General features: G+C 41.3%; 1 protein-coding gene and 1 long non-coding RNA gene across 2 annotated transcripts in view; both read right to left on the bottom strand.

Annotated features, from left to right (window-relative positions):
• The window catches only part of LOC131535838 (zinc finger protein 658B-like), a 175230-nt gene that overhangs the window by 22467 nt on the left and 128936 nt on the right, over positions 1 to 23827 (bottom strand). The window lies entirely within an intron of this gene.
• LOC131536609 (uncharacterized) lies at positions 8163 to 8979 on the bottom strand. Its single transcript, XR_009270025.1, has 3 exons — positions 8900 to 8979; positions 8730 to 8813; positions 8163 to 8289 (listed from the first exon to the last, which is right to left on the bottom strand). It is a non-coding gene; the product is annotated as an uncharacterized LOC131536609 (long non-coding RNA).

The raw sequence follows: 23827 nt of genomic DNA, 5'->3' as shown, positions 1-23827 counted from the left end.
TTATCTAGATCCAGTTGAAGTTCCTTCTTAAGCATCTTATCAATTCTAACTGCTAAAACAGCAGCTGTAAGTTCAAGTCTTGGTATAGTTATTTGTTTCAAAGGAGTAACCCTAGATTTTCCAAGCATGAAGGAAAGTCTCACCCTTTTATTTTCATCTTCCAGACGCAAGTAAGAGACCGTTCCATAACCACATTGACTTGCATCTGAAAAGTGATGCAACTGAGCCATCCTGATCGTTCCAAAATCCTTTGGCTTGATACATCTGTCAACCTTTACCATAGCTACCTTATTGAGATCCTGCAGCCACTCAAACCACTGACGTGAAAGGGTTTGTGGCATTTCATTATCCCATCCAATGTTTCTTTTGCACAATTCCTGTAACAGCAACTTAGAAGGAAGTATTAGTGGTGAAAGAAATCCCAATGGATCATAAATAGAACCAACAACTGACAAAATGCCTCGTCTTGTTGGTGGTCTTTCACTTATAGCAATCTTGAACATGAATGCATCAAATTCCACACACCAGAACAACCCAAGCGCTCTTTCAACGGGCAGGTTGTCCATATCCAGGTTAAGATCTTTCGTCGATTTTGACCGACGTTCTTCTTGAATAATTGCCAACACCTTACGGCTATTACTTATCCATTTGGATAACTGGAATCCTCCTTTGGAACAGACTGCAGTTAAGTCTTTAACCACCTGAAGTGCCTCCACTTCTGTAGGAACAGATATTAGACAGTCATCTACATAAAAGTTATGCAGGATAGAATTCACGACTTTATTTGAAAAGCAATCCTTGTAATCTTCAGCAAGTTTTCTCAAAGCAAAATTGCTGCAGGTTGGTGATGAAATAGCTCCAAAAAGATGGACTTTCATTCTGTATTCTTTTAAGTTTTGCGTAGTATCACCGTTGGGCCACCATAGAAAACGAAGAAAATCCACATTCTTCTGTGATACTTTTACTTGATGGAACATGGCCTGAATGTCTGCCATCAAAGTCACATGTTCTTGTCTAAACCTGGTCAAAACACCCAACAATGTGTTGGTGAGATTTGGGCCTTGCAGCAATTGTGAATTCAAGGACACTCCTTTGAAAACTGCACTGCAATCAAACACAACTCTAATGGTGTTCTTTTTAGGATGGTATACCCCATGATGTGGGATATACCACACCTTACCATCATCTCGAAGTAACTGATCTTGTGGTACTGCTTCAGCATACCCCTTGTTGATAACATCAGTAAGAAAAGCGGTGTACTCTTCTTGAAACTCCTGATTCCAACTGAACTTCCTTTTTCAAGCCTTTTAAACGTTGTTCTGCAAGGCATCTATTATTAGGCATGATGACATCATTCTTTCTGAAGGGTAGGTCAATACAATAATGGCCATTTTCAATACCAATTGGCTGATTCATTATCTCCATAAACCTCTGATCTTCTCTAGACATTTTGAAATCATCCTCTGAAGATTTCTCATCGAAATCATGATTGTACTGAGCAACCAATAATTCTTCCAACTTGATAACAGAAATCCTATTAGCAGTGACTGACTGAAAGCCAATCTTCCGTCTGTCATCTGCTTCCTTCACAATGCCGTTTATGACCCACCCCAATAGGGTCTTGACGGCATAGGGTCCTTGACCTTCACTATTAATGATCTCCCATGGTTCCAAGAGCTTTGGATTAACAATTCAACTTCAGCATCCAGTTTGGGAATTCTGACATCATCCAAATACCTCCATTTCCTTATATCTTCTGGATTAAGCACATTATCTTTACTTACAGGTATTGACTTCTGAGTAAAGACCTCTGGCAAATCCATGAATTTATCTCCAGTCCAGTAAGTACAGACGTGTTTACTACATTTTCGTGCCCCATCGTTCGAAGCAATATGCACTTTTTTTGTCCCAGTCATCTTCAACTTCCGCATAAGTCCTTCGGTACAAAAAGTGGCAGTGCTCCCTGGATCCAAGAAAGCATATGTTGTTACTGTAAAATCTCCAAGCTTAGATTTTACTTGCACTGGCACAATGGACAAAGAGCAATCCTGTTCTCCGGCCCCAATATGAGCATAGGTCTGCAAAGTAACAAGAGCATTACTCACTTGTTTCTCCTCAATGGTTTTACCCTTAGCTGAGATATGCAGTATAGTAGGATGCCTCTGACTACACATACCACAAATTTGACGATTCGTGCAGTCCTTGCTAAGGTGTCCAAACTTCAAACAAGCAAAGCAAATTCCCTGATTCTTCAAGAATTCAATCTTTTGTCTGTGAGTCATTTTATGAATCTCAGGGCACTTTTCCAAAACATGATTTTCTTTGCATGCATAGCAACAGGACGGAAAAATGTGCTGTGATGGGTGGCCTTTAGACTGAAAGTCTTCAACAGTGTTGACTACAGCCACTGTAGCTGAATTTCGCCCCCTACCACTATAAGGCACATATTTAACTTTGGCTTTGTGGGATATAGGTGCTTGTATATCTTTAATATCTCCAAAGAGAGGATCAGTGAGAATCTTAACTTGATGTTCAATGAAGTCCACCATGTCTGAAAACTTGAGCCTACAACCATTTTGTTCTTGTAATTCACAAGCTGTGGTTCTCCATTTCTCCCTGAGTCGGTAAGGCAATTTCATCATGATATTCTTAAGGTTCGATGAAACATTAATCTCATCCATATACTGCAAGTTTACCATCACGTTGCAGTACCCTCTCAGAAACAAAGCATATGCTTGCAAACCACTGATGTCATCAGGTTTTATTGCAGGCCAGTTCAAAGCCTTTTCCATGTAGGCTGCCGTAATTTTCAACTCGTGACCAAAGTGTTCCTTCAACAAATTCTTGGCTTTACGGAATCCTTGTTTTGCTGACATATGACGACAACTTCTAACCAACTCTCTTGGTTGTCCTCTAGTGTACTGTTCTAAATAATACAAGCAATCCTCTGCATTTGTGGTCTTTCTTTCAATTCCATGCTCAAAAGCTTGAATGAAGGCAGCAAACTGTAAGGGATCTCCATCAAAGATTGGAATTACTCGAGGAGGTAATGAAGCCACGTCCCCCCTATGCACAAGCTGAGCTGTTATGTTCGCCTGTTGCTGCATGATGTTATACAAAATATTTTGTCCTACATCGGTTTGCGGATGAACATGAGATTGCAAAGAATGAACTTGTAATTGGGAATGAGAGACTGGATTATTTTGAACAGCAGCTGTGCCATCCTGTATGCTTGGAGCTTGTTGTGTAGTTGTACAATGCATTGCAACTTGAGTAGGATTACCAGGAAGATGTACTTGTGGATCAGGATTCAATGAGTGTGATTTTTTTTTTTTTTACTTTTTGAATAATCAGATGATGTCCTTTTGTTGCTTCCAACATCACTGGTTTTTAAAACTGACAACCTTGCATCATTAGCTGCTATTTTGCATTCATCATGAGTTGTTCCTTTTGTCTTTTGAGTCTTTCACTTTGAATGCGAAGTCTCTCTTCTTCCTCCTCCAAAGTATGTCTCTTCTCCATAGCAGCAGCATGGTGTAATAATGCAGCCCTTTCTGCCATTGCTTTTATCCGTGCAGAAGAAGTTGAACTTGAAGTACTTGCTGAACCTTTTGACACTTTGCTGCATTGGGATTGGTTGGCTGACACGTTTGAAATACTATCATCAGGTCCTATTTCACTGCTTACTGCAGATGAAGCCTCAAAGGTTTTATCCACACTCAATGTTTTCCCAGCATCAGTTAACCATTCTGTGATTTCTTTTTGAAAACGGTGATTTTCAGCCATTTTAGCATTGAACCATTTGGTTTGCTTATCAAACTCATCCTGGGGTATTGGCATTTCCACAATCGAATTATGCAAATCTTCAGTTTCTTCACAATATTTGACAAACCTCTACATTTGCTCTTCCACAATTGGTACAGTTTCACATGTGATTTTAAGAGAAATTACATCATTCACTTTTTGTTTGATTTTGTTTACTTGATTCAACTTCTGTTTTCTAGACCTTTGCAAATTTTCAAAGAGCAGAGCAACCCCCTTTGCAGTCATTTTTCTCTCTCTTTTTTGCGACACATTTTCATTAACAGCACCATCATCATCATTTGTAACGTTTTCCGTAACAACCTTTCCACCATCAACATCTGTAACCATTTCACACCCTGAATTTCCCTTTCCATCCATGAACAACAACACAGCCAGCACAAACTATCAGCACAGCATGTCTCCGTTTGATCCAAAACGTCACATTCCATTACATGAAGCCTTTAAACAACATAAACAGCACCCACTGGTCTTCCTTGTTGTCCGCTCCGTGGCCGCGTTGCAAACTCAAATCAAAGCGAGCAAGTTCCTTTCCTCGTTCACTTTCCTCTTTTGGCGTTTATACGGAAATCCACTCCAATAGCGTTCCCTGTATAATCCATCCAACGCCGTTGAGCAATCCAACGGGAACTAAGTTTTTACTATTTGTACCAGCAGCTAACTGCCGAAGGCTTGGAATAGCAACACACGCTTTACGCACACATCCAATGTCCAGTCTTCATTTCTATTTGAGTCTAAAATTACTTTATTGAACATAATGGACATACATACTTTCAATGATGAATGGTGGACACCTTAGCTTTCCAAAGTGTGTGGTAAAAACTGTATATGTTCCCTGCACCAAGCCTACTAACTCTGTGAATGAAACACCGACTTAAAACCCCTATGTGCATATACTGCCACCAAGTGGTGACAGCCCAAAATACATAGACATTAATACATTGGCTCCTACACTGCTGATCACTGATTGGCCGGAGAAAATCGTCACTGCCTGCGTCATTAAACTTGAGGCACGAGACACAACAGACCCGCTAAATTTAAATCAGCAGCCAGCGAAGGATCGAACGCAACGGTTTTGAATGAGCGCACCTTTCTTTTAACAACCAAAAAATGTCTGTTTTGTTGTCTGTTGAGGAAGTACAGACTGTCCTCTCGTACATAGCCGAGGAGCGGATCCAGCGAGAGCGTGATGGAGCGACGCGGAATTAAAAAGTGTTTCTGGAGTCACGGCAGTAGAGGCGCCGCAAGTATAACGACACGTGAATAATCCCGCCCACTCTAAAGCGGTACTAAACTGCAGTGGAAACGCAAACCGAGCCGAACTGAGCCGTGCCAAGCTGAGTCGTACCACGCAGTGGAAAAGTGCCATATGTGCCGGGGCTTAGCCCCGTACGGCCCCGGCCCGATTTAAACCCTGATTGTATATTAATTTAGATATTTGATTATTCTGGAAATCCCATACTTTCAATTCTTCATTCATTAGGGACCAGGTATCGCACAGGAATCACACTTCAGCCGATAGTGAACCCACGGACACAAACTCGTCAGTTCTGAACTTACTCAGAGGACACAGAGTGTTATAATACCTTTAAGTGAGCTGCGCCTGCATACTCATAACACAAAAAGTGTATTTTTTGCTATAAACACGAGAGCTACACCGTGTTAAGCCAGTGACAGTCAGAAATCCAGAGTCTCTCATGGTGTCCTGAACGCAGGTTTGCGGAAATACTGCTACACATTAATCTACTTGAAAAATGATTTCAGAAGAGATCAGAATAAATCAAATATAACCATTTATTATTAGTCAGGTGAATGTGTCACACCAATTACATAAGAAAACAATAAGAAGCCAATTCAAAAATAAGAAAATACATAACATCAGTTGTTCAAAGATGAATCTAAGAGTAAAAATGTTTACCTGACTTCAGGAAAATACATAGTATGGAGCATATGAAATACACTCCACACTACGGGCTGATCTGGCTACAGAATCACAATGACTGATTTGCAACTTTCCCTTAAATACTACCAGAACAAAAGGGCAATACACATTTTTTATCGGCCCCAAACAGATTAGTGTATGGGGGATGAGAAGCCTCAGTAGGAGCTGTTCCCGCGCTCAAATGGTCACACCTGTAGAGTGATGTTCATCAGATATTGAAAGGAGACCGCCCACAACAGAAGTACAGAATTCACTTAAGTTTTCAATATTTCTCATAATATAGGTGGCTACTGTAAAATTCAGACCAATTTACCAATCGTACAGAGACCTTTAAAATGATACCAAACATCAAAGGGACAAAACAACATTGACAAGATATAACACTTGTGGCAAATGGATATTCTTGCTTTTTGGGGAAGAAGAGTGAGGGAGGAGAGGTAGAGAGGGCAGGGGGAGAAGGGGGTCGTAAATGATCAAGGACATAAGTTTGGTCAGTGTGGTGTTGTTTGTTCTCTTTGGAGATCTCTTCTCCAGATTAGTTTTATGGTTTTATTGCATGGCATCTGTCTTTGCAAGAGTTCCTGAGTTTTGGCCACAAAATTAATTTTATAAGGAAATACATTCACTCCATGCAAAGCACTCAGTCGTCCTGACATACCGTTGTCGTACAGATGGATTCATTGACCAGCTGAAAAAGCCGTGAGATTGTTTCAGTGATTGGAGCCATTGTTCCAGCATGTCTGGCAACAGTCATGTTCATAAACCCTGAAGAGGACAATACAAGTACCCTTATCATCCCCCTATATGTGCATCTCCTTCAGATCGTTCTCTACTTTAGAATATATTGCTCAAAAGCACTGCTAAAATCAGATAAACACATCTGAAATTCAGTAGCTATGAATTCAGGAAGACAAAAACTCGAAGGGCCCTATCATACACCCGGCGCAAGTGTTTTTGCTAGTTTCAGCCTGATGCAGTTCTCATTTTCCCATCCTGCGCCGCATTGTTTAAATGGCAAATGCATTTGCGCCCATTTGTGCACCCAAGGGCGTGCTGGTCTAAAAAAGAGGTGTGTTCAGGTGTGTACATGTCATAATGGATAGTCATTGCGTGTATCAGAATTAGGCTAGCTATTTGCTTGCGCATGAGCAAATCCGTTTGCTCTCTGGAGACGCATTCAGTCTGTGCGCCTTAAATTTCCGCCGTTTAAATATCGAATCCGTCATGGCACGAGCGCAACTCACTCTTAAAGGGAATGGGAGATGAGACTCTGATTGGTTTATTGCACGTTACACCCAAAAAACACCCATTACTCATTAAGAGAATAGGGACAACCCGTTTAGACCACGCGCCGGGCACGCCGACTGTTTTCCCGTCGTTAAACTAGCAAAAGTGGATTCGGACAAGCCCTGAGTGCACTTGCACCCAAAGTCTGTTCTTGAGTGATTATAATGTCCATTGTGCCTAAGAAAATAAAGCATGAAATAAAACAAGATCATGATTATCATTGACAATGATTACACTTTTAGGAAAAGTCAAGAAAAGCAAAACATGTGTCCAGTTTCCAAAAGCATGTTGGATTTATTCATTTATTTCAATCCATTGCAGTAACAGTTCAACAGTTTATGATCATACTCACAGATTAATAATGGCCAAGAACACTACACAGGATTTAATACAAAAATAAAGTTATCATTAAAAAATAAAAAAAACAGACAGAAGTAACAGTAGGGGGAAAGTCCTGCAATCATCTGTAATACAGTTGTGACAAATCCTAACTGCTTTAGTACCATGACATTAATGTTGTAGGTGTAAAAACAGAAGCGATTCTGACCCTGATGCCTAACTAGCTAAACATTTCAGTCCCAGGAATGAGGTAAGTGTGATTTCCTGAGTATAATGTCTCTCTCGTTATTGTGTTTGCAGTAAACACTAGAGTTCAGACAGTTGCTGCTTGCAAATGATCTTTTGTTCTTTAGGATGAAGAGGAGAAGATCAGCTAATCCAGGGCTCTCAAGTCTCATGCATTCACCGTGAGACTCACGCATTTCAACCAGTTCACACGCTCTCACGCCACACCTTGTATTTCTCACGCTGAGAAGGGATAACTTGTCCCGCTATATGTACAATTAATAGACGAGGGAATATAGAGGTAAGTTCTCTGCCGAGTTCATAGCTGTCTCGAGTTATACAGAGTTAAATGCCACCTACCAGCCAATCAGAAATTAGGATGTCGTTGTTTCCATTTAAATTAAGCGATTCTGCCGCAAAAGAAACCCACTGTTGATTATGATTGAAAGTGATGACAAAGATGAGTGTGGTTTACAATCTGGTGGCTTGATTTTTCTTTGGGATGCTGATGGGCAGATTCCTCAAAGCTTGTTACCCTTGTTACCTCATCATTTCCCACTGCTGGATATTTCAGCTGTTTGTTGATTCCAGAGAGAGTTTGCTGGCATCACCAGATCTCAAATCGTGGGTCTGTCCTGAAGAGCTCTCTGGATTCAATTATGTTGTTGAAGAGCCTACAGATACAAACACACTGATATTAGCTACAACCCGCTGCCTGTATTCCTCATCTGTGAGTCGCTTTGGATGAAAGCATCTGATAAATGAATACATGTAAATGAAACACACACTTAACATCATTAATGATTTTCACTCCGTCGCACAAGACAATATAAACTATCCATTAAAATTTGAACACACTTGACTGATTTGTTTTTTTCATGACTAAAAAGCTTTTTATCTAAAATCTTTGCTTAAATTTTGTTGACAATTATAAATTGTCCCTATGAATTTCTTTTATAATGGATGACTGGTGTGATATAATGAATGAATGAGAGAATGAAAAGTGGCAACAACATGCTCTTTAATTTAAGGGGGGGGGGGACTTTAACCCGTATTTTGTGGTATTAATAAGTTTAAATAACTTTGGACAACATTGTGACACTCAGACACACACCTCACTGTCTTTATGTTACTGTTGCGAGTGACGATCCTGTAGATTTTCTCAGCCCCAGCTTCAGTGATGCTATTGCCACTAAAACTGAGATCAAATAAACAAATGAGAATTGCAAGAACTATCACATTATACTTGAGAAATGCACACTGTGAGTTTCTTCAGTCACTCACTCAATGTGTTGCACTTTGTGGAGGTTTGGGAGCAGCAGATCCAGGCTGTCATCGGTGAGACGGCACTGACTCAGATCCAGTTCTGTCCGTCTTTCAGAATATTCCAGAATCAGCTCCAGACCTCTACAGACCTGCAGATCCAGCCGAGTCTGACTGAGATCCAGCTCTTCACCCAGAGCTCCAGAAAGAGACCGGGCTTCCTCAGGCCTCACACGAGCCAGAAACTGAAGCAGCAGAGGTTTATCACAGCTGAAAGACAGAGAGCAAGAGATGCGTTATATATACTGAATGCTTTTATATTGGATCTGTGTGTGAATGTGATCTGTTGATGTTTCTAATGTCGAGGCCTAATGGTTAGAGTCGGACTCGTAACCCAAAGGTTGCGGGTTCGAGTCTCAGGTCCGGCAGGGATTGTAGGTGGGGGGAGTGAATGTACAGCGCTCTTTTCCACCTTCAATACCATGACTGAGGTGCCCTTGAGCAAGGCACCGAACCCTCAACTGCTCCCCGGGTGCCACAGCATAAATGGCTGCCCACTGCTCCGGGTGTGTGTGCACAGTGTGTGTGTGTTCACTGCTGTGTGTGTGTGCACGTTGGATGGGATAAATGCAGAGCACAAATTCCGAGCATGGGTTACCATACTTGGCCTCATGTCACAGAACTTTCTCACCAGAGCTGAACAGAATGTAAGACTGGGAACAGCTGATCCATTCCAGCTGCATGAATCTCACAGTCCTGCAGAATCAGCTGTTTCTTTGAATGAATGAATGAATGAATGAATGAGGAATTTATATAGCGCTTTAATGTGTATTGCAATACACCCAAAGCGCTTTACAATCATGTGTGTGTGTGTGTGGGGGGGGTCTCTCCTCAACCACCACCAGTGTGTAGCATCCACTTGGATGATGCGACGGCAGCCACAGGACAACGGCGCCAGTGCGCTCACCACACACCAGCTACAGGTGGAGAGGAGAGAGAGTCATAGAGCCAATCAAGTGGATGGGGATTATTGGGAAGCCATGATAGACAGGGGCCAGTGGAGGGAATTTGGCCAGGACACCGGGGTTACACCCCTACTCTTTACGATGAGTGTCATGGGATTTTTAATGACCACAGAGAGTCAGGACCTTGGTTTAACGTCTCATCCGCAAGACGGATACTATACTGGGGTGTTAGGACCCACACAGACTGCAGGGTGAGCACCCCCTGCTGGCCTCACTAACACCTCTTCCAACAGCAACCTAGTTTTCCCAGGAGGTCTCCCATCCAGGTAGCAGATTAGACTTTTAGTTATTGAAATATGTTCTTAGGGCAGCATTGCATCTTATTGGTTCTCTCAGTCGTCCAATCAGCGACAGCAGGAGGCGGGACATGGATTATTTGATTTTGTTTTTTCTCAGGACGCGGGAGACATCACGCCAAAGAGATCGTTGCAGTTAAGGTAATGTTGTGTTTTATGTTGAACTATATTACATTATTACATAAAAATGTCAAGATAATGAAGTATTTGGATTTTAAGTTAAGGTAATGTTGTGTTTTATGTTGAACTATATTTGATTATTACATTAAAATGTCAAGATAATGAAGTATTTGGATTTTAAGTAACGTTAAAGCTTGTTTTTCTATCGAGCTGTTATTTAATTAGCTAACTTTAGCTAACTAATGTAAGTAAGCTAACTCGCAACATTAGCTAGATAGCTCTAAGAAAGGATAATAGCTAATGTTAGCTTATATTTTATTATAACTTGTACTGGCTATAATAGAAAGTTACGCTGCTGTCATTGCATACTTTTGCTGCGGTAGTGTTGCTGCTTCCAGGGCATTTTGTCATAGCTACATACAACAAGAAGCTTAGCTGCTCTTTAGTGCATTTTTGATGCATATATTCTAATACTGGTCTTAGAGCACCGTGTGGTATTTAAGCGCAACATTCATTTGCTGCTCTAAAGACATTTTTGCAGCATAAATTCTAACACTGCCCTCAGGGCACCTTACTCCATGCAACATTCTAATACTGCTCTTAGGGCACCTTACCGTATCTCCATGCAGCATTCTAATACTGCCCTCAGGGCACCCACCGTATCTCCATGCAACATTCTAATACTGCCCTCAGGGCACCTTACCGTATCTCCATGCAACATTCTAATACTGCCCTCAGGGCACCTTACCGTATCTCCATGCAACATTCTAATACTACTCTAGGGCACCTTGCCGTATCTCCATGCAACATTCTAATACTACTCTAGGGCACCTTGCCGTATCTCCATGCAACATTCTAATACTGCTCTTAGGGCACCTTACCGTATCTCCATGCAGCATTCTAATACTGCCCTCAGGGCACCTTGCCGTATCTCCATGCAACATTCTAATACTGCCCTCAGGGCACCTTACCGTATCTCCATGCAACATTCTAATACTACTCTTAGGGCACCTTGCCGTATCTCCATGCAACATTCTAATACTGCTCTTAGGGCACCTTACCGTATCTCCATGCAACATTCTAATACTGCCCTCAGGGCACCTTACCGTATCTCCATGCAACATTCTAATACTGCCCTCAGGGCACCTTACCGTATCTCCATGCAACATTCATTTGCTGCTCTTAGTGCATTTTGTTGCAGATATTCTAATGCTGCTCTGAGGGTACCTTATGACATTAGATCTAGAATTGGCTGCTCTAAGGGTATTTTTGCAGCATAAATTCTAATACTGCTCTCAGGGCACCTTACCGTATCTCCATGCAGCATTCTAATACTGCCCTCAGGGCACCTTGCCGTATCTCCATGCAACATTCTAATACTGCCCTCAGGGCACCTTACCGTATCTCCATGCAACATTCATTTGCTGCTCTTAGCGCATTTTGTTGCAGATATTCTAATGCTGCTCTGAGGGTACCTTATGACATTAGATCTAGAATTGGCTGCTCTAAGGGTATTTTTGCAGCATAAATTCTAATACTGCCATCAGGGCACCTTGCCGTATCTCCATGCAACATTCTAATACTGCCCTCAGGGCACCTTACCGTATCTCCATGCAACATTCATTTGCTGCTCTTAGCGCATTTTGTGACCCCCCCGGACCAGACTAGTCTGTCTCCACGATTTCAAATACACATCACACACACACACCTAAAGACATTTTCTCTATTTAGGCCATAATTAAGCAGTTATAAATGTATCTGGTATATGCATGTGTTGTTTGTATGTTTCCTTATTATATTAGCCTAGTTACCACTCGTTATTCATATTAGTAAGCTCTAAACACTCATATTTAGAGGTATGAAGGTATCTCTGGTTTAATACCTTTCAGATGTCTCTTTCTTGATATCAAAATGATCTGCTCTTTATTCCTCACACAATGATGTACACTATGTGATCATGAAATGCATCACACTATTTTTACTGTACTGTGGGGAAAATTACACCATTCTCCAGATCAGTCATAAAACATGCAAACGAGGTGTCAAGTGGGACAAAGAACATTTTCCCGCTGAAACTATGAGCCTTGTTATTGGTCAAACTAACCAAAATGGGTGTTACAGGGAAACAGATAAAACTTCTCCCACACCAAAAGCCAATGCTTCTCTTAACTGCCGGTGCCCCGGAGACACACTTATCACCTTGGAAACCTCACGGCTCCCCTTCCGGGGGAGTCCGATCTTCTGGAAGTTTTAAACTCAGTAACTTTGTCAACTCACTTCGGTCTAATCACCCATGACTGGAATGACGAAGCTTTCACTCCTAAAGGAATTCATCAGGAATCTACGCACCAGGATGCTTTACTCAGCTCCCACAAAACCCATGCAAGTAACCGCTTGTTAACTATCTAGATGCGCTTCTAGGCTTCGACCCCTTTTAATTAAGGTGATGTGATTATCTGATGGTTCGTAACAGGTTGTAGTCAGCTGATGTTAAAATCCTGCCATACTCTCTCTTGCGCGCGAGCGCTCCTTCTCTCTCTCTCCCTCTCTCTCTCTATATCTCTCTCTCTCCATGCCTTCCTTGCGTTGGCATCCATGTTTAATGTGTGTATGTCTGTGTCTAGTTCTATGTTACATGTTCCCCTGTAGTGTAGTTTAATAAACATCCATATGTATTCACACTTGGTTGTCTGTGTCTGCTGCTCTCAGAACGAAGTCACTTTAACGTCCGGTCTTGCTACAATGCTCGGAGCAATGCTTCAGTAAGGAAATTATTTGTCATGGCCAAGAGAAATAATTTTCCTTAGAGTCAATAGAAGGGTCCGTACTGCGGACGAACTAATCATTTTATTGTACTTAATACTACAGCTAATTCCTGAAGATGGATATATAAATGATAACCGTTATGATTAATTATGTTCATCTCATAAAGCAAATATGCTACACTGCCCTCAGGGCACCTTGCCGTATCTCCATGCAACATTCTAATACTGCCCTCAGGGCACCTTACCGTATCTCCATGCAACATTAATTTGCTGCTCTTAGCGCATTTTGTTGCAGATATTCTAATGCTGCTCTGAGGGTACCTTATGACATTAGATCTAGAATTGGCTGCTCTAAGGACATTTTTGCAGCATAAATTCTAATACTGCTCTCAGGGCATCTTACCGTATCTCCATGCAACATTAATTTTCTGCTCTTAGCGCATTTGTTTTGCCCCAGGTAAGTAAGTATCATAGTCATAAGTATCCTTACAAAAAATAAGTTTATTCAAGTGTGCTATTAGTATACTAATTGTAAACTAAGAATAAGAGAGTATGCTTTCAGTCTACTTTTTATACATTTATCAGAGATATACTTAACAACATTATACTTAGGTATACTTGGCTTATACTAACAAGTATACAGAGAAGTACAAGTATATTTGACCTATACTTGCACTTGCATCTTTTGATCAAGACACACTAAAGAAAAGTATTCTTTCTGTATACAGAACGTTTAAGTATACTTGGCTTGTAGCTGTGCTTACTCTTGTAGTAGAGTAGCCTATTAAATAATTTTCAGACATATATGCTATTTGCTACATATTGCATGTTATGCCAAGCAAGCCACTGCAAAGAAGACCATATGAAAAGAACAATTATTTTCAATCCGGAGTATGTCTTTTGAGTATGTATATGTGTAGTCCAGTGGTAGTGTACATGTGAGTTAACGTCAAGTCTACTTAAATTACATTTAAAGTATATTTCAAGTATAAAAACTAATACCTAAATAGAAACCTAGTAGTATACTTTGAAGTACCAAAAAATATTTTATACTTGCAGTATAAAAACTATTAAACCAGGAGTTTACTGAGTACACTTAGAAGTGTACTTTCATAAACTAAAAAGTGGGCTAGAAGTATATAACTAGTAAACTAGCAGTATATCTATAAGTTCACTTATAGTATAGTTGCAGTACAAAATAAAACTTAAATATAAACTATTTGTGTACTCAAACTTTACTACTTTTACACTAAAAGTATACATAAAAGTATACTTTTATATACTACAAAGTGGGCCAATTTAGTCCCAAGAAGTATTAAAGTAGTACACTTACACTTAAGTATACCACTAGTGCATTGGTATAAGTATACTTACTATGTAAAGAATACTTGGGAAATATACTTGAACTTTACTGAAGTTTACTTAATAAAATGAAACTTGAAGCATACTTTTTTTTTTTTGGTAAGGGTAGTCATAAGTATCCCATTTACTGCTTCAGGAGAAATACATGTTTTTAATTTTTGTCTTTTGTCTAGTTTGGAAAACTTTACCAAGCCAAATGAACAGTAAGTTATTCTTATACAATTTTTTTTCCTAATCTATGTTAGTCATTTGCATCATCTGCATACATAATTATATTGTTTGCATAATTCGCATATTTACATCTGACCAGGTAGAGCACATACTGGTATGTTTTTTAGTTGGTGTTTTTAGTACGATCATACACATGGGGCCTGGGCCAGATGCAGCCCTTGGAGTGTTTCAATTACATTTATGTAATAGGCCCATGATGAGGCTGTAGCCTACCAAAAATCAGTGAAATACTGAAAATGATGGGGCTACTGTTACATGAAATATCATTGGCATGGCATTCAACTCAACACAACTAGGCTATGTCTAAATTGTACAATATGTGGCCCCTGACTTGCCTCATTATAGTACATGTGGCTAAAACTGTTGCCCATATGCTCTAGCTGCCCATTTCAGGCTGGTGTGACATCACTAACTCACAGACAAGCACTTGAGACAGAGCGCTGTAGGGACGTTAGACTACATATTTTGATATTTCTCAACAAAAAACATTTAACAAATCTGCAAAAAACTTGCTAGTCTATAAAATGTGAATTCTAGTCGCCAGAGAAAAAAACTAAGTTGCTGAATTGCCAACACTACTTTACAGTAGTTCTCTTACGAGAGGTCTCTCGTACTGCGTAATATCTTACGCTCTGGGAAAATCTCTTTTCTGCGAGATATTGAAGCCAAAAAATTATCCTTAATTTTGTAATAATGCAAAACGCGTTGCGGCAGCATGCAGACATAGGCGAGACAGCTCGCGCGCCCATTGGCTGCCCTGCGGCAACTGCAGCAGCCTATCGAGAGAGGCCCCTCATGACGTCATGTCCAATGAGGACGCTTTGCGCGCACTATGTCACGTTCCGCCAAAACGGGCTGATCGATAGGCTGATCGAATCTGATTTTTCATCTCTTCAGCGAAGCGCACGCATCGCTGGATCCCGAGAGGAAGAAGCCGCGCCGTCTGAGAAAGCCTTCTGCGGGACGAGCCTTCGCATCTGAAGCCGCTGGCCTTAACTCGCCGCCTTCAGTCGCCGTTCCTGCTACGCTATCCGGCGTCTATATCCTTTTTCTATAGACGCCGGATTCACACTATAAGCCCCCGAGACTCACACTCCCTACTAAAAGAGCCGAGCATCTTTGTAAAGATGTCTCGTTCTTTCTGTGGCTCGTGCCGAGCCCCACTCAGCGATGGGGACCGCCATGTCATCTGCGTTTCCTGCCTGGGTGAGGATCATGCAGCTCTCACGCTCACCGACGGCGGCTGCCCTCACTGCGAGCTAATGCCCATGGTGACTCTGAGGACTCGCCTGGCATCTTTCGCCGAGACTGCACCTCTGCCCGCTGCGGTGCCGCGCCGTAAAAAGCGCCGTGCTCAGCGGGTCCCGGAACCTCCTCCAACCCGCAAAAGCTCGCCGGTTCGCCCGCCAGCTTCGCCGCCTGCTTCACCTGAGTCTGGCCAGTCTGCCAGGCCACCTGAATGTAGGACCAGACAGACTGTCCAGGAACAATGTTCCGGCAGGGGAATGGTCCCTACACCCGCAGACAGTCCAACTGCTGTGGAAGACATTCGGCAGAGCAAAGGTAGACCTTTTTGCGTCTCAAGAAAACGCTCACTGTCTGGAGTTTTTTTCCAAGAGCAGGGATGCGCTGGCCCATGTCTGGCCCTGCTGCCTGCTCTATGCTTTTCCCCCCGTCACGCTCTTGCCTCAGGTACTAGAGCGGATCGGGGAAAGCGGATGCTCAGTGCTACTGGTGGCTCCGTTATGGAAGAACCAGGTTTGGTTTCCAGCTCTGATGCAGCTGACGAGCACTGCCCCATGGCCAATACCAGTGAGGAGGGACCTCCTCTCTCAAGCCAAGGGCTGGATCTGGCATCCTCGCCCAGAGCTATGGTCCCTACATGTGTGGGCCATCAACGGGTACCCGCTAACCTCCTGGAGGGAGTGCTAAACACGATCATACAGGCTAGGGCCCCGTCTACCAGACGGCTCTATTCCTCGAAGTGGTCTGTGTTCTCTAGCTGGTGCACAGCTCGTGGCATATCACCCTCAGACTGTGGGGTGACGGAGGTTCTCTCTTTCTTGCAAGAGCTACTGGATAAGGGCAGAACCCCATCCACGCTCAAGGTCTATGTGGCGGCCACAGCAGCGTTTACTAAACCGACACTTGGCCAGTCACTGGGAAGGAACGATCTGGTCATCCGCTTCCTTAGAGGAGCTAAGAGGTTAAATCCTCCCTGACCTCCCTCAGTCCCCATGTGGGACCTTTCTACGGTTCTGGAAGCCATGAAAGGTGCCCCATTCGAGCCAATCCAATCGATAGATATCAAACACCTGTCGCTCAAGATGGTGTTCCTTTTGGCTCTCGCTTCGGAAAAGCGTATAGGGGACCTGCAAGCGCTCTTAGTGAGTGCGACGTGTATGGAGTTTGGGCCTAATGACTCGAAAGTCATACTCAAACCAAGGCACGAGTACGTTCCTAAATCCCTCAACACACCGTTTAGGGCACAGGTGATTTCCCTGTCAGACTTGCCGGTCTCTAATGAGGAAAAGGACACGAGCTTCCTTTGCCCTGTCAGGGCTTTAAGGGCTTATGTGTCTCGCTCGTCTGTTTTCAGACAGACGGAGCAGCTCTTTGTCTCGTTCAGCGGACGTTGCCCAATGGGCGCGCAAGCTGTCTCGCCTATGTCTGCATGCTGCCGCAACGCGTTTTGCATTATTACAAAATTAAGGATAATTTTTTGGCTTCAATATCTCGCGGAAAAGAGATTTTCCCCGAGCGTAAGATATTACGCAGTACTCGTTCCCTCTTCTAGAGAGAACCGAGGTTACGTTAGTAACCGAGTACGTTTTGTATGCTACGTGTACTAGTTGACTGGATTAAATTTGTGCCATTAGCCTAAGTAAGGTTACCTATTTTGGGACTTAATTTCTTTATCCATGCAGACTTAGAAACACTGAAGTCCCAAGGACTTCATCGTGAAGATGTTCTTGGGACAGTTGGGCCTTTTAAAATCTTTCTGGGCAGTTTGGAGGCACTTGTAGGCCCATCTGAACTTCCAGATGAGGTAATTTTCTATTTCTTTTCAAAAATGATTCTCTTCCCCTTCTAGGCTATATAACTGTGTCAGCTTTTCACTTCACCTTGACTCTATTGTGTTTTATTGTAGTTTATATATTTGTTTATGTATTACTTCCTCAGGTAATGGATGCCCTATTTTACATAATCAGCAGGGTAACCCATACCTTTATAATACTCTCTCTCTCTCTCACTCACACACACACACACACACACACATATACATACATCAAATATAGATATAACATCATTTAATGACTTAAACCATTTCTCTCCCTCGCTTAGAGCCAGCCTGGGACAGAGCCCATAAATAGCCAGGCTATGCGCCTGATTTTGGAAGGCAGCTCCAGGGCCAGAAGCACTTATTTTCTAAAAGTAAGAGTTATGTGCATGTTTAAGGTTATTGTTCAGTGCTACAGAATACATTGGGTGTCAAGTTTATTTGTTTGTTCATCAATGTTTTCTTCATTTCCTGTCAGAAAAACATTCTTAAAGGAGCCAGTGCCGTCTTCGGGCCCTACTTGGTGGGAGAGTGCCACTGGACCCTCTTTGTAGGTTGCTGTTAGGTTATATAGAGACTATTAGGTCCGTTTCACACCGAGTGCGTGGTGTGAGCGTGTCAGCTGCGTGGCATGTCCGTTTTTATTTCGGCTCCCATCTTAACAGATTAGACCTTGCACACCGCCTGCGTGACACGCACATCTCAAACGCGTGCATGCTAGGAATAGGACCCACGCCTATTTTTCACACCACACGTAAGCGTGTTGGAAGTGTTTCCATTCAAAACAGTGAAGAAAAAAATTATGTGAGGAAAAAAAAACATTTTAATTGGCAGAGAGGCCGCCGCAGCGCTGCATCAGACACGCTTCTGTTAGGCAAAGACATAGAAAATGCCACGCAGCTGCCACGCAACTGACACGCAACAGACACGTGACGTTCATGCCATGTTCCCGGTGTGAAATGGGCCTTATGCGCAAAATAGCATCACACATTAGTTATCATTATTGTTGCTGTCGTGCCATTCTCATTTGTGTTGTTTGAACTGTTAGTGCTTCACATTTTAAAAGTTTCAATGATTTTCAACACAGTCATTTCAAGATTGGTTGAAACTGCCCTTCAAACCTTTCTCATACGTTTTCCCATCTGCTGTATAGCATTGCAACTTGAAAGAGGGAACTATTACATACATTGACTCATTGGGGGAGCATCCACAGCGTTGCTCCCAAATCATCGAAAATTGGAGGTACATGGTTTTTGTATTGCTCTATAAAATGAGGTAATGAAACCTCAGAAGAGATCTCCTTCATAATTATATTCTCTAATCTTTCAGCTTATTTGCTGCTAGCAGAGGCTGCCAAAGGCCCTGGAAGTTCAAAAACAGGGACCATGACTTGCAAAATGACTCTGTGTCATGTGGAGTGTTCTCAATAATGGTACAATTTGGTCATTTTCTGCATAATGATTCTGTTGTCTTTTGAAAATATAGATATTTTTAGTTTTCACTTTAACTAGAGCAATTTTGAATGAAAGTTGCAGATCAAATATTAATGGATCTTGGACATGGACACAGTGCTACCTTCAGCATATGATACAGGAGTCATGATAGTATAATTATTAAATGAGCACCATCATTTTCTCTTGTAATAGTCCCTTGACATTTTTTTTACCACAATTTGTTGCCTGCTCTATAAGGTTCAGTTATTATAAGTTATGTTATTTCATTAAAATAGACTTCTCTTGCTCTTTTAGTTTGCAGAAATGATCCTCCAGGGACAACAAGGTCACCTCCAATGCCTCCCCATCTCCCAAGAGCGGGAGAGACTTGGGACTTTGTTGTTTAAGTCCCTTGGTAAGTAGTATACATTTGTACGGTATGGGTGCTCCTTATTGAGCTCTGCTGGCTACCTGTTGCTGTCACTGATGATTTGGAGTGGTAGCTTTAACTAGTAAATTCGAAGGATGTCATACTTTGGACTGGTTATGGCTCTTGAAATATGTGAAGATTATGGTTGCTTTTAATGTGTTTGTGTTATCCAGAATATCATTGTATTATACAAAGCATTTGTTTTTTCAGATAGTTTAGGCATTTGTACAGTCTGCTACAAGAAGATGTCAGGGAAGAAAAAGGCAAGTGCTAATGATATTTTATCAACATTCCGCTGTCAGATTAAAGCCAAGTACACAGCAGACGATTCTTTTGTTACTGATTAGTCTCTAGGGAGTCATTAACATAATCCTTGGGTGAGGAGTGAATTGGCAGTTAAATCTGTGATGACGAGGGGTCACATGTGAAGTGTCATGATGTGTTGATAACCCAAACTCCACCTCATCAGGGACTGGAACTTAATTTGAATGACTCCCATGACTGGTCTGTGACAAAATAATCGTTTGATGTGTACTTGGCATAACTATTTATCATGCAAAATCTTTTGCAGGAGACATGCTCATTCTGCTCTACAGAAAAGAGTTCAAAACCAGGTAGGACAACACACACACAAACAGGTTTGTTTACGGAGGCTACTCTTAGTTGGCCCCAGCGTTGTTACTGATGTTAGTTAGATTGCAGTGGCTAGACATACTGTATTTTATATTCTATTTATGCACGTTACATTACACTAGCAATGTAATGTTTCATACAGCACCCAACAAATTTGTAGGCACCCCTGTTAAAGGTGACTGAAAAACTTATTGAAAATCACAATTTGAGAATGTCACACATTTCCAATGTAGATTCTTTTTATTTATTAACAGAGGCAGAAACAGCTGAGATGGGGACTGCAGAGGCAGAAACATGTATTTCTGAGATTTTATTCTGAGTTACACACACACCCTTTGTTTTGTTTTTTCATGTGTCAATAGTAGCAAAAACGAAGGTGGAGGTTGTTGCAGGTAAACAATTAATTAGTTCTGTTGAGTTATACAGGATAATTATTTTTATTTATAAAATTTGAATGTCAATTTGACTTCCTGTCTGCTATGTGCAAATGATGCAGATACATCAGATGCAGAGGAAGAGGTGAAGGAGGAGGCATCGGAGAAAATGGGTACCGGTATATAATATTATGATATTGTACTTTATATTATATACTGTACTTTATATACTATATTTTATATTCTATTTATGCACGTTACATTACACAAGCAATGTAATGTTTCATACAGCGCCCAACAAATTTGAATGTGTCAATTTGACTTCCTGTCTGTTTCGTGCAAATGATGCAGATACATCAGATGCAGAGGAAGAGGAGAAGGAGGAGGCATCGGAGAAAATGGGTACCGGTATATAATATTATGATACTGTACTTGATATGATATACTGTACTTTATATACTATATTTTATATTCTATTTATGCACGTTACATTACACAAGCAATTTAATGTTCCATACAGCGCCCAACAAATTTGTAGGCACCCCTGTTAAAGGTGACTGAAAAACTTATTGAAAATCACAATTTGAGAATGTCACATATTTCCAATGTAGATTCTTTTTATTTATTAACAGAGGCAGAAACAGCTGAGATGGGGACTGCAGAGGCAGTTGAAGGTAAAACATGTATTTCTGAGATTTTATTCTGAGTTACACACACACCCTTTGTTTTGTTTTTTCATGTGTTAATAGTAGCAAAAACTAAGGTGGAGGTTGTTGCAGGTAAACAATTAATTAGTTCTATTGAGTTATACAGGATAATAATTTTTATTTATAAAATTTGAATGTGTCAATTTGACTTCCTGTCTGTTGAAATGATGCAGATACATCAGATACAGAGGAAGAAGAGAAGGAGGAGGCATCGGAGAAAAAGGGTATATAATATTATGATACTGTACTTTTATATTCTATCTATACATTTAAGGTGGCTAGGATGGACTGATTGTTAACTTGCTGGCACACATATACAAAGTTGGGCTCATATAAGATATTTTGTAGTCCGAGTGAGTATAGAAGGAGCAGAATACACTATATTGTTTATACTTTATGTGGTGTTTTATGGACCTGTGTCTGCAATGAAGCTTTATTATTATAATGTTGCCCTGCGAGCTATTTGGATTTTGCTCTACAGGTCAGCATGGATACCAAGACTGGTTCTATGCTCATGTTAAGCCCAATGTCTTTGGTATCATTGGCCTGATTGGCTGTACAGTTTGCCCAATTGGTTCTTAGAGGCAGAAGTAGCCTCCGCGATCGACAGTTGGAACAACCGCTCAATTTCCAATTCAGCTGACGTATATGCACGATTCCACGTCTCATTCCTGTAGTATTAATCATCTCTAGTATCTGCATTTAAAAAGAGCATGGGACTTATGTACAAAGCTTGCGTACACACAAAGCAGCTGCGCAAACCTCTTCTCATGCACACATTCAGATGTACAAAGACTACTTGAACGTGAGTGTGCAGTCATGTGATATAGGCCGTCTCGCTCCATGTTTTCAATTCCTAATGAAGATCCGATGGGATTGAAACGTTGCGTTGTTTTCAAGTAAATAAATTTCCTTTTGGAGCATAAACAGGGGGCAGACCACCTCTTCTACTATATTTGATACAGTTGATTTTTTTGGATCTCTTCTCTCTAATTTCAACAGGGGTGCCAATAAATATTTCATTATTACCATTGAAATGACACTGAACTGAAATGACATTTAATAACATGTGTATGTATTCTTTATTGAAGATGGATTCTATGTGGACAGCCTGTTGAAGGTGGCGTCTTCAAAGAAAGCTAAAAGGTTGGTAATGCTACGACTAGAGTTGGGTTGGGTGGGTGTGCCTTTTTATATGACAAATTGACTTGATAGAGGCAAGAGTGCAGATAACATCAGTAGAACGTGTGTTATGTGCCTAATGCAACTAATGCAAAAAAACAGGTAAAACTACAAACTATGTAGAGTAGAGTAATGAGTAATGGCTTATGGCTAGAGTAATGGCTTATTTGTCAAACAATATGATGTTGTTCACTTAAGCCTCATGGTTTTATAGGTGATCTTTGTCTACAGATATGTTGGTTTTTGATGTTCACAAAAAATGATGTGTTATCATTGCACAGGCACTTTGTTTCAGTAGAGGAGCTGCAGAGGAGATGCTCTGCACCAGAAAAATTCTCTGGTCACCTCATGGTGACTTATTTGAGGAAGGCAAAGGGGAAAAAAAAGGAGCTTGTGAGGGAATTGAAAGAGGCAGGGGTGCAGCTGAGTCCGTATGGCTCAAACACTACAATGTGCACCAAACTAGTTTAAGGTAACATATATGCAGTCAGAACTAGGCGATTTCTTAAAGGTGTACATTCAAACAGAATCCCTTATTATTGAATTAGGTGTTCCCACCAAAGGTTGTAGAACTGCAAGTTTTAGAATGTCAGCCATGTTGGAGGCATAAGTAGCCTAGGTGAATGAATGAGGCATAGGCAAACAAATGCAAATGGCCATACAGTTTAACAAAATGTAAACTGTTTAGTAACTAAAATATAAACTACATTAGTAACATGTTAATGTCTCATTTACTCATTGGCTCCTTTTGTGTCACAGAGGAGTGCCAAGGTCTTGCTAAAGACCTAGGATATTTGACCAAGGAAATACCCTTCAAAATCATAGGCCAGCAGCTGGCCGAGCGAGGCTGCAGAAGAGAGCATCTTGACTTGAGGTAAAATATGCATACAGATATCTTTTTCCTTCCACTTTTTAAGTCTTTCTCCTTCTGAATTGGCATAATATTCACATCTTCTGGAGTTAGGAAAAAACGCCTGTCATGCTTATCGGTGTAACCCCGACTACATGCCCAATCACAACTTTTTATGACAATCTGTGATATGGATAGACCTTGCGTGAGCCATATCTCGACAAATCCTAACAATTCTGGATTAACTGCATTTTTCTTCCTCTCTTCAGGGTTTGACAAATCATGTCCCGTGTGTGTTAATTGCTGCCGAACTACTACTGCTGTGAAACCTGTCTCCTCTATAAATTTAAACGACACATAGGCTTCACAGGAATTGGCCCATCGTTTCACATGCCTTGCCCATGCTTTTTCCTGTTGGTTTGTTGCCTCTTTCACAGGCATGGAAATAATAATTTTTGCTGTTCTGTTTTGCAGCCAAGA

This window comes from Onychostoma macrolepis, chromosome 03 (assembly GCF_012432095.1).
Source record: "Onychostoma macrolepis isolate SWU-2019 chromosome 03, ASM1243209v1, whole genome shotgun sequence".
Lineage (NCBI taxonomy): Eukaryota > Metazoa > Chordata > Actinopteri > Cypriniformes > Cyprinidae > Onychostoma > Onychostoma macrolepis.
The sequence above is the reverse complement of the archived record's forward strand: the minus strand, read 5'-3'. Positions and strand labels throughout refer to the sequence as shown.